Here is a 4,304-nt window from a genome sequence, read left to right as displayed (position 1 = left end):
CCCTTCCTGGTAGGAGGAAAGCAAAGAACAATCAAGCCAGAATTCCAGTGGCTTTGAGGCAGGTTCCCGCCCCTCCATTTCCTCCATTCCCCTCATTCCTATCTGTTGCCCTTTACCCTGTGAGACAGCCCCATGTAGGAGAAATCTGACGGCATTTTGTTGTGTCTTGGCACTGTGACTCATCCTGTCTTTATTCAAACTTTTCATATTTGGTTCACCATGAATAGTTTCTGCATTAATTGGGATTTTTAAAACTATATTGCATTAAAATATTACTTATATCAATTACTGAATTTTGAGATGCCTGTTTAAATTTTGAGCCTGAGATAGTGCTTCACTCACCTGACCTTAATTCTGCTAGCCCTGCTATGCTCAGGGAGCCATTCATACATTCATTCATTCATTCACACACAGTCACTAAAGGTCTCCTCTGTGCCAGGCCATGTGCTAGGTATTTGGGAGGGAAATGCAAGCCAGACACAAGCCAGCACTGAAGATAGTGTCGGAGGAAAGACAGCCATGAACATGCATGACCATATGACACATGGTGGGGTGGGGCGGCAAGGCAAAGAGGACATCGGGGAAATCAACATGCCACCAGCTACCTGTAGGGGGTTCTCCTCTGGCCAGCTCTCAGCTAAGGTCTTCCTGCACACAGTCTTGCTGGGTCCCCTCAACAGTCTTTCCAGGTTTGTAGATGCTTCCGCAAAAGTAAAGACAGATGGATGTCCTGAGGCTTGGGGAAGTAACACGCAGATGATTTGCACAAGGACACACTTTAAGAAGCAGTGGACTCGGAAGTCCAACCCAGATCTGCCTGGCTCTGCGCTCAAACCAGCTGGGGTTATTGCAGCCATTTCCACCTGCATCGCCATCGAGGAGTCAGGGAAGGCTGCATGGAGGAGGCCCTGTGTCAGCTGAGGCTTGAAGGAGGCCTAGAAGTTTGTAAGAAGATAAGTTGGAGTAGAAGGCCTTCTGGAAGTAAGAAAAGTCACGTGCACTATTAGCAAAGTAGGCCTGGGCTGGCACTGCTTCCTCTTTCTGCTTCTCTGTTTCCTGATGACGTCAACATGAATAGGAAGTGTAGGAGGCTCACTCTGCCTAGAGGCTCCAGAAGAAGGCTGGACTCTCCGACCACACAGAGGTATGTTCCGGCATCCAGGAGCGGTGCTGAGGGGTGGGGTCAGAGCAGGGGGGAATGTGGGGAGTCCAGGATGGAAAAGGACGGGGGGAGCCTGGGGGGCGTCCTGTGGGCAGCTGCGCCCTGGGGACTTGGAGGACTTAGGGCTTGGCCTCTTGGGATGACCTGAGCCCAGACTCCTGGGGCAGCCAGCGGGTGGGGAGGCAGCCAGGGGTGCCAAGCTGCTTTGGTGTGGTACGATAGCTCTGGGGAGGACTCAGCCTCGCCAGTGAGATCTGGTTGGTCCTGGTGGGAAGGACGCCTAGTGGGGTGGAGAGAGCTCAGGCCTGGGAGTCAAGCAGCTATGGTCTGTCTTCCCTTTGTCACTAAGATGCTGGTGGTAGTGAAAGCACCCCCTGTCCACCCTGGGCTTCTGTCTCCTCATTTGTGGAATGGGGAGCATAGATAGTCTCTGACATCTCGATTTAGAAACAGAGAGAATGCATGCTCGTGTGTTTGCCTGTGTGGGCATTTGTGTGTGTGCCTCTGTGTGTATGTGCATGTGCGGATCCCTGGGGATGCAGGAGTGCAGAGAGACTAAGAGGTAGAGGGTGAAACCTGGAACCTTGCTGCGCTGAGGCCCGGAGCTGGGTGCGGTGCGGCTTCGGAAGCTCACTTTGAACTTGAGAAAGAGCCCAGCCCTTTGCCCAGAGACATACCAGGCACAATCCAGCAGTCTCTCTCTTTCTCTCTCACTCTCTCTGTCTTTTTAGTTATGACACTCTGCCCTGCTTATTTGGGTTGCTGATGTGTGTTGGTGCCCAGGTGCGTGTGTTCTGTAACCAAGTATGTTGGCTGGGTGGGTAGGTATCTGGGGTGTCTGCTTTAGGGTGTGTGCAGGCGTGCGTACTGGCCCTGAGAATGAAAGGGCAGGTGTTTTCCTGGGACCTTGTCAGACCGATGCTAGTGACGAGCTGCATATGTGCAATTTTTAGTCTTCAAAAACCCTGCTGTTATATTTTTGTAGAGCCAAATTCTAAATTTTTCTATTATCTTTCCTGCTTCTTAATCATTTTATAATGAGTGACCATTTCCAATTAGCTTTTGGTCACTCTTTTTCTCATCCTACAGTTTTATTTACATTGTTCCAGTGTACAGATATACCAACACGACAGTTTAGTTCATAAGCTGTATAAGGAATGTATTTAATGCTAAACAAGCAACTATGCAGAAACCTGTCTTCATGAAAATTAGAATAATCTAGAAGTATGTAGCACAAGAGACAAAGTCCCCAGCAATTTCTTGTCCGTAGTTCCATAGCTTACTCTTCTCACCACATGTATTCTTCCAGAACATTTTCTAAGCATGATACAAGCATGTAGTTTGTCTTTCCTTTTCTTTTCTTGTTTGTTTTTTGTTTTGTTTTGTTTTTGTGATGGAATTTTACTCTTGTCGCCCAGGCTGAAATGCAGTGGCACAGATTCTCGGCTCACTGCAACCTCTTCCTCCCGGGTTCAGGAGATTCTCCAGCCTCAGCCTCCTGAGTAGCTGGGATTACAGCCCCCAACTGCCACCAGGCCTGGCTAATTTTTGTATTTTTAGTAGAGATGGGGTTTTACCATGTTGGTCAGGCTGGTCTTGAACTCCTGACCTCAGGTGTTCCACCTGTCTCAGCCACCCAAAATGCTGGGATTACAGGCTTGAGCCACCGTGCCCGGCTGGTAGTTTTTCTTTTTACAGAAATGGGATTATTTATATATTATTTTATATATATATTATTTACATGTATATATATTTCTCTTTTTTTACTTTATATTATATTTTGGAATATTTCAAAATTTATACAATAATACATATAGATCTAACTTGTTAAGTAACCCTAAGAAATATGCGACATTTATTAGGATGGGTACACCACAATGCATCTAATCTCATGTTGATTGACACCTAGATTGTTTCTAATTTTTCCACGTCTACGGAACTGTTTCTGTAGACTAAATTACTAAATGCAGAATTACCATGCAAGAGGTTGTGCGTTAGAAATTTTAATAGGTATTGGCAAATCAGTCTCAAAACAGCTGAGCTAAGCTGACATTCCCAGGTAGTGCCTAAAAGGGCCAATTTACCTTTAGAGAAATTATCAATCTTCTAATTGTTGACCAATATTATGTATGGAAATTCTCAATGTTGCTTGATTTTTTTCTTTCTCTGATTATGGGTGAAGTTGTACATTTTCTATATGTGGATTGGCCATCTGGATTTCATTTATGATGAACGTGGAGAAATTTTTGTTCATCTCCTGTTGAATTCCCTTTTACATCTTAACTTTTAGAGTGACTCGTTTATTATGTATATTAATAATCCATTTATATATGTTGAAAATATATTCTCCCAAGTTATCACTTAGCTTTTTCTTTACTGTGTTTAAGATGTCTTATGTCATATAAAAATGTTTTCATTGTTAAGTCAAACCTGTCATTACTTTTTATATGGTTTCTGGTTTTGGTGTCTTGTAAACCTCTGAGATTACTGGCGTCTTGTAAACCTCTTTTTACTTTATGATTTCTGGTTTGGTGCCTTGTAAACCTCCAAGATTACAGAAAGAGTTTTAATAATTTTACTATTTTGGTTTTGACTTTCAGATTTTTAGCCCACCTAGAATTTAGAGAGGTGAATAATGTGTAAAGTAACTTTTAAAAATAATTACCATCTAATTGTCTTAACATTGCTAATTATGAGTATGCGGTTTCTCCTCTCTTCAATGATTCGAAGAGCTCCTATTACGTCCTAGGATTCTATACATACTTTGTTATTTTCCTTATTGTTTTCTGTTCCATTTGGCTACCACTACATTCCTTATTATTTTTCCAGGGAATGGAGCAAGTCTCTCATCTCTGGTTTGTTATAATTTAGAATCAGTTTGTCAAGGCTGGGCGCAGTGGCTCATTCCTGTAATCCCAGCACTCTGGGAGGCTGAGGCAGGCAGATCCCTTGACGTCAGGAGTTCAAGACCAGCCTGGCCAACATGGTGAAATCCCATGTCTACTAAAAATACAAAAACTTAGCCAGGCTTGGTGGTGTGCACCTGTAATCCCAGCTACTTGGGAGGCTGAAGTGGGAGAATCGCTTGAACCCGGGAGGCAAAGGTTGCACTGAGCCGAGAGCACACCACTGCACTCCAGCC

General features: G+C 44.3%; 1 protein-coding gene across 1 annotated transcript in view; it reads left to right on the top strand.

Moving 5' to 3' along the window:
* The first annotated feature begins 1,094 nt into the window (after nt 1–1,094).
* Nucleotides 1,095–4,304, top strand: part of CSF2RB (colony stimulating factor 2 receptor, beta, low-affinity (granulocyte-macrophage)) — a 27,295-nt gene continuing 24,085 nt past the window's right edge. Inside the window, exon 1 of the mRNA XM_011964301.1 lies at nt 1,095–1,144. The gene's annotated coding sequence lies outside the window, so the exon portion shown is untranslated. The remainder of the gene's footprint in view (nt 1,145–4,304) is intronic.

This window comes from Colobus angolensis, unplaced genomic scaffold (genome assembly GCF_000951035.1).
Source record: "Colobus angolensis palliatus isolate OR3802 unplaced genomic scaffold, Cang.pa_1.0 Scaffold65, whole genome shotgun sequence".
Lineage (NCBI taxonomy): Eukaryota > Metazoa > Chordata > Mammalia > Primates > Cercopithecidae > Colobus > Colobus angolensis.
Note: the sequence above shows the minus strand (reverse complement) of the source record. Positions and strands in the feature narration are given on the sequence as shown.